This window comes from Meriones unguiculatus, unplaced genomic scaffold (assembly GCF_030254825.1).
Source record: "Meriones unguiculatus strain TT.TT164.6M unplaced genomic scaffold, Bangor_MerUng_6.1 ChrUnknown_unordered_Scaffold_154, whole genome shotgun sequence".
In the NCBI taxonomy this organism is placed as follows: Eukaryota; Metazoa; Chordata; class Mammalia; order Rodentia; family Muridae; genus Meriones; species Meriones unguiculatus.
In genome coordinates, this window is record NW_026843725.1 from 39,841 (window position 1) to 55,031 (window position 15,191).

A 15,191-nucleotide genomic window follows, 5' to 3' on the forward strand; every position below is an offset into this window, starting at 1 on the left:
ACATCTCTCAGAAAGATTCCCTATATTCATAAAGTGACTTGCCAATAATGAACTGTTAGCAATATAATGAGAAGAAATCACAGTCGAGAAGACTAAACATTACAGACATTTATTTCTCACTAATGTACCAGACATATAAAAGAGAAATAAAGGAGAAAGATGTTTTCTTCAAACAAATCTTAAATCCCAGAAAATATCTCTCAACAACTTTTGCAAAGATATCCTTGGGGTAACATGCACCTCACTCTGACATGACACAGAAACTGGAAAAAACTGCCTGCTATTCTTCAGATTGCCAAGTCTAAAAGCACTAGGGTTCATGACCTAAGAGTAGCTCACTTAACTTGTGATGGCAACAAGTGGAGGCTGATTTCTAACGATGTTCTTCCACACTGTAAGACTTCCCTTAGACTGTGCTGTCTGATCCCTGCTGAGGTGTGATAGGTAGTTAATAGGTTTTCAACATTAGAAGCTTTCTTTTCTCAAGTGAGTTCTCTGATGCATGCTTGGGGAAACTGCTAGCAGAATGTTGCCACAACGACCCCATTCACAGAGATTCTCCTCACAGGATGATCTCATATTTAACAAGGTGTGACTTCCAGGCAGTTTTCTAATGATTATATTTCTTAAAGAGGTTTTTCCCATGTCGACTTTCTCATGAATATTAAGGCATGAATGAGGTCAAAATGATCTCCAACATTAATCATATTCACAATTTGTTTCTAAATTATGTTATAGAAGTATTTTCCACATTCATGGCATTGATATTCTCTTCAATATGAGTTATCTCAGCTATATCAAAGAAAACACATGGTTACAACTCTTATATTCTTGAGATTCATGTTTCTCCTACATAAATACTTAGAAACACACCAAGTTTTGACCTCTAGTAAAACATTTTTCCACATGTATTACATTTATAAAAATTCTCTTCTGTGTGACTTTCCTTACAACTGCTTAAGTGCAAGTTCTGGTGAAACTTCCTTTATATTCATTCAATAATTCCTAAACTTTCTCACCCCGGGTGTGTTCTCTCCTGTAAACTGAGATTTGTTTTATAGAAAGAAAACCTATACTACTCATCCTTAAGTGGATTCTTGGAGTACATGGTTTATTCTGAGGCTTAAATGTCAGGCAAATATCTTTCTGTACCCATTATCATCATAGCTCCCCATGACTGTGAGTTTTTTGATGCCTACTTAGGTCTGATTTCTGTGAAAAGGTTTTTCCACATACAGAGACGTTCATAGGGTTTCTTCCCAGAATGAATCAACTCATGTACAATAAGGGATGATTTATAGCCAAACGTTTTCCCACACTGAATGCATTCATAGGGCTTTTCACCTGTGTGAATTCTATGATGCTCATTGAGGACTAACTTCCACTGAAAGGTTTTCCCACATTTATTGCATTCATAGGACTTCTCACCTACATGACTTATCTGATGCTTGTTGAGATACGACTTGTTTTGAAATGCTTTTCCACACTTTACATTCATTGATGAGTTGTGAGGTATGACTTATTTTGAAAGGCTTTTTTTCACACTCTTTACATTCAGGTAATTTCTCACTGTTGTGGATCCTCTGATGCCTCCTGAGGTCTGACTTTTGGTAAAAGGCTTTTCCACACTCATTGCATGCATAGGGCTTCTCACCAGTGTGTGTTCTATGGTGCATGTTGAAGTATGACCTATCATGGAAAGTTTTTCCACATTTTTCACATTCATAATGTTTATCACTCTTGTGAGTTCCCTGATGCATTCTGAGGTATGACCTCTTCAGAAAGGCTCTTCCACAGTCTTTACATTCATACTGTTTCTCACCAGTGTGAGTTCTCTGGTGCATTTTGAGGTACCACTTATATTGGAAGGCTTTACCGCACTCACAACATTCAAAGGGATTCTTCCCAGTATGAGTCCTCTCATGTACAATGAGGGCTGACTTTTGCCTGAAGGTTTTATCACATTCACTGCATCTAAAAGGCTTTTCTCTTGTGTGAATTCTCTGATGAATAGTAAGGGAAGATTTAGTGCTAAAGTGTTTCTCACACTGAATGCACACATGAGCTTTCTTTCTTTATGTGTCCTCTGATAAACTCTAAGGTCTAAACTAGGAATAGCACTTCCTCAAGATCCAGCCATACCACTCCTAGGCATATATCCAAAAGAGGGAAAAGTACACAATAAAGACATTTGCTCAACCATGTTTGTAGCAGCTTTATTTGTAATAGCCAGAAGCTGGAAACAACCCAGACACCCCTCAACTGAAGAGAGGATTCAGAAATTGTGCTATATCTACACAATGGAATATTACTCAGCAATGAAAAATGAGGAAATCATGAAATTTGCAGGTAAATGGTGGGATCTGGAAAAGATCATCCTGAGTGAGCTGTCCCAGAAGCAGAAAGGCACACACAGTATATACTCACTCATATATATATATAATATAGGATAAACCTACTAAAATCTGTACTTGTAAAGAAACTAAACAAGAGGGAGGACTCTAACTAAAGTGATCAGTCCGCATCCTGAAAGGCAAAGAGGATGGGCATCAGAAGAAGAAGAAAACAGGAAATAAGTTAGGAACCTGCCACAGAGGACCATGGAAAGGCTTTTCCCTGTAGACTATCAAAGCAGATGCTGAGACTTATGGCCAACTTTTGGGAAGAGTGCATGGAATCTTATGAAAGATGTGGGAAATAATAGTAAGATCTGGAGAGTATAGGAGTTCCACAAAGAGAGCAACAGAACCAGAAAATTTGAACACAGGGGTCTTTCCTGAGACTCATACTCTAACCAAGTATCATGCATGGAGATAACCTAGAAACCCTTCACAGATGTAGCCCATGGCAGTTCAGTGTCCAAGTGGGTTCCATAGTAATGGGAAGAGGGACTACCTCTTACATAAACTGATTGGCATGCTTTTTGATCACCTACCCCTGAGGGGGGAGTAGCCTTACCTGGACACAGAAGATGATAATGCAGCCACTCAGCCACTCCTGATGAGATCTGATAGACTAAGATCAGAAGGAAGGAGAGAGGGACCTCCCCTATCAGTGGACTCGGGGAAGGGCATGCTTGAAGAAGGGATAGGGAAGGTGGGATTAGGAGGGGAGGAGGTGGGGCTTATGGAGGGATACAAAGTGAATAAAGTATAATTAATAAAACTTAAAAAAATGTTTAAGGCCTAATTTGCTAGTAAATGTTTTCCTTCTTTCAAGGCATGTACAATATTTCCTCCCTGAGAATGTAGCTTGTTGTTTAGTGGGGTTACAGTTGTTACTGAAAGTTGCCTTCACTACCTTAGTCATGACATTTGATTTAACAGAAACTTCTTTGTATTCATTATGCTTACAGGAAGTCAATCCCATTTAAAGTTGCTTAGATGTACTAATCTTTTTTCAATAGTTTTGCCTCCTTTTCCTTTCTCCACTGTATTCAAAATTCTGCCATCCAGTTTGAATCTTGGAAATTCCATACAGTTTTCAATGCAGAAGAAGAGCAGCATGTACAGTGTATGGAAAATGAAGGTCAAACTATTTTAGAGAAACTCTGGAAAAGTGAAGACCTGATGGTCCAAAAGTGGGATCAACTAATAGAAATGTATCGGGAGCTGATGACAGTGTCCCAGCAGCCATATGTGGTGCTGCTCCAGGGGAGCATGGAGGAGTGCATGAAAGAGCTTCTTTATCTGAGGCCCACACTGTGACTATTACATCTAAGATAGCTGTCTACATTCCCTGCACTATTGTTAGTGGATTTTAGGGATAATCTGGAGACACTATGTTCTGTCATAACCTTAAAAGAGCAAGCTTTTGACCCTGTGTCAGTGGATTCCCCATTGAACATCTCCTTATTTTTTTGCTTTTGTAGCTTGCTTCCTTGAAATCCCAAACCGAGTTATTCCTGTTACTACATATTCATCCTTTTTGTCTCTACTTTAAAATTATGTACAGTTTTAATGAAATTTATAGTTATTTTCTTCTCTTTACAAAATGTAATTTTGTGTGTTCTTTGGAAGATGAATCTTCGAAGTATGAACTTTTTTTGGTGGTGAATGATGGCCTGAAACTCACAGTAATCCTGAGGTCTTAAAACCCCAAATTCTGGAATTTTAGGCATGTGGTGTCAGGCAGGGGTGAGGTCATACTTTTAAAGTAGTCTTAGTAAAAGCATGCCTGTGCATTGTGGACAGGCTCAAAGAATGTCACATTTGTAAACAGCTGCAGGTTGTAAAGCAATGTATGTTCACTATGTATGCATGTTCTTCTTAATTATTGCCCTCATAGTCTGATTTCTTCAAGAATTCTCTTCTGCTCATTTGCTTGGTTGGTATTCTCTTAAGACATCAAAATAAATTTGAAAGATCAATAAGTGTGATGATGACTAACATTTGTATGAACTTCATATACAAACATTGTATGTCATTTCTTCAGAAATCTAAACTATTCTTGTTGTCTTTGCAGGATTTGGAAGACATGTTCAGAAGGTGAGTATAGTCATCAGTGCAAGCCAGGATCCTTAAAGTATGCTATAAAACTGACCAATCTGCCTTAGCAATCTAAAAATATACTTTAGACAGGAATAATCAATTGCTTGTGTATGATGCTTGAGATTGGTTTCATGTATATGATATCTGTTCTTCTTTATCAGAAAGTGCCTTTACTTATGAAATAATAGTGGAATATGCGGGACACTATTTTGCTGCCTGGGGATCATGGAGCTTCACCTTTGGAAAGTATTCCTGGGAACTAGATTTGAAGGATTCTTGGGACTGGGCTGTAGGGGTGTGTCAGGATGCCTGGTTGAGGAAGAGAAACCAGCAGACTGAACCTGAGGGTGCATTTCCTCTTGTGTGTGTGAAGCAGAGTAATCAGTACAGTCTCCTCACCAAGTGAGAATAAACCCATCACTGTGTAGAGAAGCCAGTGGGCTGTGTTGGTGTGCTCCTTGGTTGTGAAGATAGATGTGCAAGTTTCCTGAAAGTCGCCAAGACTTCGTTCATATACAGTTACTCTCCTGGCACCTTCAATTACCCTGTCAGGCTTTTCTTCTCATCTGGCCACACATGACCATAGGAAGCTGTAATCCAGTACTTTAGTGCTGTTTAAGGGTTTCCTTCTGTAAATTTATTCCTTCTATTGCTATGAAATATTAAAATTCTATTAAATATAAAAGATGGTTGACTATTTTTTCCTCACCTGTTTTTAAAACAGGGTTTCATTTTTTCTTCCATTTACCTATTTATTTATTTAACCACTTGACAGCCTTATCTTAGCCTTCTTCCTCCTTTCTTCCCAATCTCTTCATTAAGCCCCCACCTTTTTCCTTCTCAGAGAAGAGTATACACCCCATGGGTACCAACCCACGCTGGCACCTCAGGTCACAGTAGGACTAAGCACATCCTCCCCCACTAAGGCCTTACAAGGTAGCCCAGCTAGGAGAAAGGGATCCAGATGCAGGCAACAGAGTCAGAGACAAATCCTACTCACCTTGTTGGGGGACCCATATGGTGACTAAGCTGAACATCTGCTACATGGTCCATCCCATTAATGCCCTCTGGTTGGTGGTTCAATCTTTGTAAGCCCCAATGAGCCCAGGTTACTTTATTCTACAGGTCTTGTGGTTTGCTTGACTGCACTATCTCCCTCAATCCTTCCTCTCACTTTTCCACAAGTCTCCCCTAGTTTGTCATATTGTTTGGCTAAGACAGGGTTTCTTTATGTAGCTCTGACTTTCCTGGAACTCACTCTGTAGACAAAGTTGGCCTGGAATTCACAGAGATCTTCCTGTTTCTGCCTCCCAATGCTGGGACTAAAGCTATGCTCTCCTTTCTTTTCTCCTTCCTGTTTTCCTTTCTTCCTTCATTCGTTCCTTTAAAAAAAGTTTTTTCGAAGGAACCAGACAGTAGCCTACCAGAGAGGGCCTCTGAAAGACTCTACCCAGTAAGGTATTGAAGCAGATGCTGAGACCCATAGCCAAACTTTGGAGAGAGTGCAGGTAATCTTAGGAAAGAAGAAGGAGATAGAATGACCTGGAGGGGACAGGAGTCCACAAGGTCACCAACAGAACCAAAAATTCTGTGCCCAGGGGGTCTTTTCTGAGACTGATACTCCAACCAAGTAACATGCATGGAGATATCCTAGAACCCCTGCTCTAATATAGCCCATGCCAGGTTAGTCTCCAAGTGGGTACCATAGTAAGGGGAATAAGGGCTGTCTCTGATATGAACTCAGTGGCTAGTTCTTTGATCACTTTCCCCTGAGGTGGGGACAGCTTTACCAGACCTCAGCAGAAGACAAATACAGCCAGTCCTGATGAGACCTGATATACTAGGGTCAGGTGGATGGGGAAGAGGTCCTCTTGGTGTCCAGCTGATCCACCTGGACTTGGGGAGAGGCATGGGAGGAGATGAGGGAAAGACAGTGGGACTGGGAGGGGGGAGAGAAGGGGCTATAGACAGGATACAAAGTGAATGAATTGTATTAAATAAAAAAAGTAAAAAATATATTGACCCAAAAATAGGTAAGGGGCTATTTTAAATTGTTTTCCTATTTATTTATTTTGTTCACTTTATGGCCTGATTGAAACACCCTCAGTCTCTCCTCTCAGTCCCACCTTCATCCATTCCCAAATCCCATTATCCTCTGAGATTTGGAAGCCCATCATGGGCACCATCCCACCCTGGTACATCAAGTCACAGCAGGACTAGCTGCATCCTCTCCCACTGAGGCCAGACAAGGCACCCCATTTATGTGAAAGGAATCCAAAGGCAGGCAAAAGAATCAGAGACAGTGTCTATTCTAGTTGTTAGGGAACCTACCTGAAGAACAAGGTGCATATATGCTATATATGCATAGGGAGCCTATGCCCATCCCATGCATGCTCTTTGGTTGGTGGTCCAGTCTCTGTGAGACCCTATGGACCAAGGTTAATTGACTTTGCATGTCTTTCTGTGCTGTCCTTGACCCCTTCAGCTCCCTCAACTCTTCCTCCCACTCTTCCACAAGACTCTTCTAGAGTCTTGCCAATTGTTTGGCTGTGTATCTCTCCATTTGCTTCTATTAGTGGCTGGATAAAACTTCTTCCAAGACAGTTATGATGGGCCCCTGTGTACAAGCCTAGCAGACCATCACCAATAATATCAGGGGTTGGCTCTCTCCAATGGAGTGTGTCTCAGTTGTGCCAATCTTTGGCCCTTACTCTGTCAGGCATTTCTTCTCCACTGGCTACACAAGAGCGTAGGAAGCTATAATCTACTACTTTAGTGCTGTTTAAGTATTTCCTACTATAATGTTTTGTAGCCATTAAATAATATAATGCTATAAAGGGTAAAAGAAAATGGCTGAGTATCTGTGATTCATATATTCTACCCAGAACACTTCCTTTCACACTGGTTCTTGTTTGTTGTTTTTTTGTTTTTGCGTGCTGGTGAGAATTACTAATTAGGACTTAGGCTCTAGTTTAATGATAAAGCCGTGGGTATGATCAGTACACTGATCTGGATTCCAGCATCCTAAAAATGTTATGTATCTGTGTGAGTCTAAATAAGTGGTGTCAAGCCGGAGCACAGAGATGCACTGTAGGCAGATTTGTTGATCCTTGAAATCTTTGAATCCATATTTTATCTAATAAAATGTAATCATTCATTATCTGAGACAGAAAAAAAAAGCAGGGTCTCATTATCCTAAAACAAGGGATTGTTTTTTTTTTCTGAAAAAAAAAATAAAAGGAAAAAAAAGAAAAAAGAAAAAAGTGACTTTCTCCTATTCTTTATTTTTAAGCTATTTTATGTTTGCAACACACTCGAAATAAATGTTTTTTTAATTTATTTTATTTTATTTTTCTTTATTAATTACACTTTACTCACTTTGTATCTGCCCCAATTCTCTCTCTCCTCCTGTCCCAATCCCTCCATTCCTCCACCCTCTGCATGCATGCCCATCCCCAAGTCCACTGATAGGGGAGGACTTCTTTTCCTTCCTTCTGATCTAGTCAATTAGGTCTCATCAGGAGTGACTGCCTTGTCCTCTTCGGTGGCCTGGTAATGCTGCTTCAACATCAGGGGGAGGTAATTAAAGAGCAGGCCAACCAGTTCATGTAAGAGATAGTCCCTGTTCCTATCACAATGGAACCCACTTGGATACTGAATTGCCGTGGGCTACATCTGTGCAAGGTTATCTCCATGTATAGTCCTTGGTTGAAATAGCAGTCTCAGGAAAGAGCCCTGTGTTCAGATTTTTTAGTTCTGTTGCTCTCCTTGTGGAGTTCCTGTCCTCTCCAGATCTTACTGTTTCCCAATTCTTTCCTAAGATTCCCTGAACTCCGCCTAATCCAGTATATAAAAAGAACTAAAGAAGTTAAACAGCAAAAAATCAAGTAATCCAATCAAAAAATGGGGTACAGAGCTAAACAGAGAATTCTCTACAGAGAAATATCGAGTGGCAGAGAAACACTTAAAGAAATGCTCAAGCTCATTAGCCATCAGGGAAATGCAAATCAAAACAACCCTAAGATTTTACCTTACACCCATCACAGTGGCTAAGATCAAAAACTCAAGAGACAGCACAAGAGCCAGATTGATTTCCAAAGTGGTTGATATGCCTACCCTAGCTCCTGAATAATGACATGCAAACTTTTATTTTTTTATTATAACCATCTGGGACTATAGCTGAGAATATACTGACCTATTCTAACACCAGCCTACTTTCCAGCTGTGTGGCTCATTACCTGCCATCTAAGTATTTCTCTTGCACCTCCTTACTCATCTGTGTCCTCATGCCAACCCTCTTTTGAGGATGCCTTCCCCCCAACCCAGGACCCCATCACTGAGATCAGAAGTCCCTCCTTATCCTTTCCTTCCCTGCTATTGACAGTTCAGCCCTTTATTAACTAATCAGAAGGTTAGTAAGAACAATGTTTACACAACATTGAGGCAGGAGATGTTTCCTAGAAATGACAGTGCTAAGGCCTGGACTGAAACCAGATCTCTGGGTACAGAAATCAGTTTTTAAACACACAGTGCACAAAAACTACCTCTAACAGCAAGAGCTAGCCCTGCTCCCTACTGGCTAAAGCACTTGGAAGAGTGAAGCCTGTACCTCTCCTGGGCAACACAGTAGGGCTGTGTATTCCCTGATGGGGAAGGCATTGGTGAGCCAGTCCCAGGGTTTGAGAGCAAGAGAGCTATCCCAGCACCTCACAGGCTGCAGCATTTGGGAGAGTGGGCCCAGTGCCTCTGCTGGGCAGCACAGTGGAGCTGGCTTTGGAGTCATGGGTGTGGTAGAGCTGCCCAGCTTTAGGGCATGAGATCAGGAAAGCTGACCTTGCCACCTGCCCATGGCAGCACTGGGAGTCCTATAAAGAGAAGTGCTGGAGAGCTCACCCTGGTGGTGGTGATAAGGGAGAGTCAATGGGCCAACCAGCTCTGCTATCACCCAGGCTCAGCTCCAGGTTTCAGAGTTGGCCCATCCCAACATCTGTATCATCTGTGAAGGACTGGGACATATGAAGAGGTTGGCCAATCCTGCTGATTTAAAGCTGCAGGATTTTTATAACACAGGGCAACAATAGCATAACTGAAAGGAGTCCCATTGAGGACCTAATATTGATGAATCAGAAAGCCAGATAACTTGAACCAGACCAATGAGTCATTGCAATGAACATTTAAAAGTGAAGATGTGTCGTGATATTTAGTGAGTTTGAGGACAGCCTGGTCTACAGAGCTAGTTCCCGGGCAGGCAAGTCTACATACACACACACCAACCCATCCACACCCAACTATCCCTCCCCCACATAAACTCTATCTTGTGTCAATTTAAAATAAAATTAGCCAGCACAATACACATCAGTGCTAGGAAGCATTAAGATAGCATCCTACATCTAAATAATATTTTTATGATTCTAAATCCAACTGGGTTCCTGAGCATATTTAAAAAGGGCTTTAGTTCTGAACTTGAGCTTCATTCCTAATTAGTACTTCTGACATGTATGCAAAAACTAAGAAACAAAAAATGAAACTAGAGAAACCTGCTTTAAAAGGTGTTCTGGGTAGACTCTGGGGGCCACAAAGAAAAGAAAACACAGTTAACCATGTTTTATATTTAATGGTATTTTAATATTTAATGGCAAAAAATAACATTATATTAGGAAATACTTAAACAGCACTGAAGTACTGGATTACAGCTTTCTATCAAAATGTGCCACCAAAGGAGAAGAAAGGCCTGACAGGGTAATTGAAGGCACCCAGAGGGTAACTGAACATGAGGGAACTCTTGGCTACATCCAGGAAACTCACACATCCACTCTCACAATCAAGGAGCACACCAACCCGGCCCACTGGCTTCTCTATATAGTGGTGAATTACTGGGCAGGTGGTGAGGAGACTGTACTGATTGCCCTGTTTCACACACACGTGGAGAAACACACCCTCAGGTTCAGTCTGCTGCCTTGTATTTGTTAAATACTCATCCTCACAGACTCCTACAGCCCAGTCAGGAGAGTCCATTAAATCCATCTCCCAGTAATATTTCCTAGAGAAGAAGCTCTGTGATCCACAGGAAGCAAAATAGTGTCCAGCTGATCCTACAGATGTCTCCTGATGGTGAGAGCTAAAGGTGAATCTTTTCATGACATCAAATAGGTTCATCTTGTCATGGAGTAAGATTGCATTTCCAAAGAATATGTTCACTGTAGGAAGAGGCAAAAGACAACTATTTAGTTGAAAAGACTGTTTACAATTCTTAGGTGAGAGAGGTACCTGGAGATTGCCTGAATTATAAAAGAGAAGGCTAAGGGTAGCAGGTTAAATGTAGCTCAAATACTTCAAAGTCAAGAAATTCCACAAGAAACTGAATGGGATCCTGATAAAAATTTGCTGATGCTGTAGAGGTGGCTTTTCATTACACCTGGCAAATGGAAGATGTGTACTTTGCAGCTAGGTCTGGAGCAAAGACTGTCCTTACCTGTTTCCATTAATAGTTATTTCTAAAATAGAAGCAATGATGATGGTATTTTTATTTGCATGTAAGCACTCATGTTTATACTCAAGTAAAGAATAAATGTGCATTAGAAGTGGTTCCCTGGTTGTAATTGTCTGGTTTAACCCCTCCCTCCTCTGATACTCTTTCCATATGAAGTCACAATTCACATTTAGATCTAACAGGGGAATTAAGACACTGCCTCTTGACCTATCTATTTGTTTTATTTTTATTGCTCATGATATATGCCTTGGTGTATATAGTTATTTTATGTTTACTAAATTCTTTTTTGATAGAGAGCCTTGGTATATATTTTTGACTGGCTTGGAACTCCCTATTTCAAACAGGCTAGCCTCAGACTCATAGGCAATCCTCATGGCTCCACATTTTAATGTTGGGATTACAAGTGTACACCACTATATTTTATATATTTTTAAACTAAGAAGTGTAACATACTTTTAAAAAATTCAACTGCTAAAATGATTAAGGGAAAACAATCAAATAACTCCAACACTTAGAATGATTTAGATGGTCCTGAATTAATTATCATTTCTTATGTCTCAAGGAACAGGTGTTACTATATTTTCATCCTGGATCACATACAACATTATATTCATGTTCATTTATGCTTGTTGTTTGTTAAGTGACCACATGAATAAACACTATTAGAAATGTGACTTACAATGACATAACCTTCAGAGGAGTTACAAATTCATATACACAACACTTATGTCATTGTTGAAGGGCAACTTTGGTCATTTCAGTAGTGCTGATACTTACCTAGGAAGCACTTGCACCTCTCAATCAGTCCAGTGATGGGCAGGACACTGAGCTCTGGTTTCATCACCTGGGGCATGCACAGCTGCACTGACTCACTTCTGCAAGGAGAGGAAGACTTTGATCTGCCTGGTGCTAAAGACACCATCACACTGATGAGGAGAAATGCTCACTCCAAGTTCAGACAATGACTCAGGAGTTAAATCCCTTCCCACACAAGCCTGGCAACTTGAGTTCAATCCCAGGAACCTGTGGTGGAAGGAAAGGACTGACTTCTGAAAGTCATCCTCTGACCTCCACACATGTACAATGGCACACATGCATGCATGCACACACATAAAGAGAACAAATCTAATTAGTACAAATAAACACTTGTCTGAACATCTTTCACACAAGCATTTTCTGATATCATAGTGACCCCACGAACAGAAGACAGGGCTGTTTCCCCCAGATGTTCTTTTTGAAGCCTTCGGGCTTCCCATTTGGTTTTCCATGCATTCTGCCATTTCTTCTACTACTAGAAAAAAAGGGTGATGTACTTCAAGGTTTATGATTTCAAAAGTAGATATTTTATCACCAAGCCCTCTTGTATACACTGCTTCACTATTATGTAGTAAGTAAAGGCACTTTCTGGTAAAGAAGAACAAATGTCATGTACATGAAACCAATCTCAACCATCATACACAAGCAATTGAGTATTCCTATCTAAAGTATATTTTTAGTTTGCTAAGGCAGCTTCGTCAATTTTATAGCACACTTCAAGGATCCTGGCTTGCAATGATGACTATACTTGCCTTTTGAAGATGTCTTCTAAATCCTGCAAAGACAACAAGAATAGTTAAGATTTCTGAAGACATGGCATACAATGTTTGATTATAAAGTTCAGATAAATGTCAGTCATCATCAAACTGATCCACCCTGCAAATATATTTTCATGTCTCAGAATAAAGCCAACTAAGATTAGCAGAGGAGAAATCTTGATGAACTCACACTGTGAAAGTAACACTGAAGAAGAAAATGCATAGTGATTGTACTTTGCTTTGCAAAGGGGACTTTCCTTGAGCCTGCCTACAAAGCATAGGAATACTTTTTATGGAGAATACTTCAAAACTGTGACTTCACCCCTGACTGGTACCTCATAGCTATAATTCCAGAATTTAGAGTTTTAAGGCCTTATGATAACTGTGAGTTTCAAGCCAGCTAGTACCACAAAAAGAAGACCATATATCAAAACCACTATTTCCCAAAGTACCCTCAAAAACACAGCTTTAAAAAGAAGAAATTAGGTAAACTGTGTATAAATAGAGGTGAAATATTCAAGTAGAAGCTCACTGGAATGTTTGGTAACAGGAATAACTGAAAATGGGATTTCAAAGAAGCAAGCTACAAAAACAAAAAAAAAAAGATGTGATATTTAATAGGGAATCTACTGACACACTGTCAAAAGCTTGTTCTTTTAAGATCATGGCAAAAACTAGTGTCTCCAGGTTATCCCTAAAAAGGAAATCCACTGACAATAATTGCAGGGAATGTAGACAGCTATCTTAGGTATAAGAGCCAGAGTGTGGGCCTCAGATAACAAAGCCCTTTCATGAACTCCTCCATGCTCACCTGGAGCAGTACCACATATGACTGCTGAGATATTGTCATCAGCTCCCGATACATTTCTTTCAGTTGGTTCCTCTTTTGGACCATCAGAGCTTTACTTTTCCTGAGTTGTTCTAAAATACATTGGGCTTCATTTCTCATACACTCTATATGCTGCTTTTCTTCTTCATAGAGGACTGGCTGTAGTTTCCTATACTCTAACCTGATCATTTCTTTCTGAAGAGACACGTAGTCCTGAAGAAAAAGGGACATTCTAGATCACATTTACAGAACATTTTATCCTCTCAACTGACTTCTTCTATGTTTAAATTCGACTAGTGGATCCTGTCAGTGTGCTGCACACTGATTTGCTGTATTTTCAGAAATGGAAATTATTTTATTTCATTCAATTCTACTTTGTTAATGGCACAATCAATGAACCCATAATTTTGCTAAGAATTTTTATCAAATTAATGATATCCTGAGCCACCTGAAGAAAAGGTATTCATTGGTAATTCATACTTTCATACAAATTTGAAATTCTGCATGTAGTGATTAAATATCATGACACAGCCATAGAGTCAAGGCACTGTGCCAAACTGTCAGCAAGTCACTCATTAGTCTCAACATTCTCTGCCACAGCTTGGCCATGCTCTCTGAGTGCAGACTTGTATACCACACTCAGAATTAGAGGCCTGCAGAAAAGGTTTTCCTATTATCAACACCCATGCCTTATTCTCAACTTTTGAATGAGCAGGTTTGCAAGAGAGCTGCCTCAACCTATTTTCAAGCTGATTTTCAGCATCAGTCTCATACCCACCATCCACTGAGTTGACATTCTGTTCTCTGCATTTAGACTCTCCTGATTTTCTTGGAGCTTCTCCCATAAAGATGCCATTAGATTTAGAAATTTCTCCTGTAAAAAGTAAAAAATATCCACTTTAGGTAAATGAATCCTACTGATGAACTCTTAGGCAATGAACACATTACTGTAGGGAGAGTGGAAGGATCACAATATCCTTTATTTTTTACTATTGTTGACTATGAATTTTAGATTTCAGGGAAGAGAAATAAAAAATACAACATAACCCTTTGCTCACTTAAGTGATTTATGAGCCTGACTGTCTGGGTAACTTGTATCTGGTTGGGATGCCCAGATCCTTCTCTCTAGCTAATTCCAATGTATTTTTTTTTCTCATTTAGTCTCCAGTCATGGACATTTTTGAAGATATGAATTTACTATGTCATTTTCCAGTGACCTGAGCATAGTGAATCATAAAACTAGAAATTTTCTTTACATTATTATTTTCTGAAACTGTGTTTACATTTGTGATTACCCTTTCTCCATTAGCTGTTTTAAAAAAGCCTCCATTCAGAATGTAATTGTTTCAACATCATCAGGACAGGAATCTTCCTGTGCTCTCCTAAGCCTCCTCTCTCCAGCTGTCATGTTCTCTCAGAACCATTACTTACCATTTGCCTCTCAGCAGCTGCTTCAATGGGACAGTGTCTGTGACCCTTGTGCTCCTGAGAGTCAGAGCACCATTGACAGAGGAGGATCCTGTTCTCCTCACAGAAGATCCTCTTTGCCTCCTTGTGGGTCACACACTTGTGCTCCTCAGAGTTCAGGTACTTCATGAGGCTGTCCTGTCTGGCAATGGACACCAGCTTCTTCAGAACAACGTTGGTTCTGAAGTCCTTCTGCTGGGATGGATGCCTACACGGGGGACAGTGGACAGGAACTTGCAGGTCTTCCCAGAAAAGGCAGAGGCAGGCCCGACAGAAGCTGTGTCCACAGCTTATGGTGATTGGGTCTGAAAGGCAGCCCAAGCATATGGAGCAAGTGAGCT

General features: G+C 40.2%; 1 pseudogene; it reads right to left on the reverse strand.

Annotated features, from left to right (window-relative positions):
- Positions 1–1,161: 1,161 nt before the first annotated feature.
- On the reverse strand, positions 1,162–15,058 carry LOC132652004 (zinc finger protein ZFP2-like; annotated as a pseudogene).
- Between the last annotated feature and the right edge of the window lie 133 nt (positions 15,059–15,191).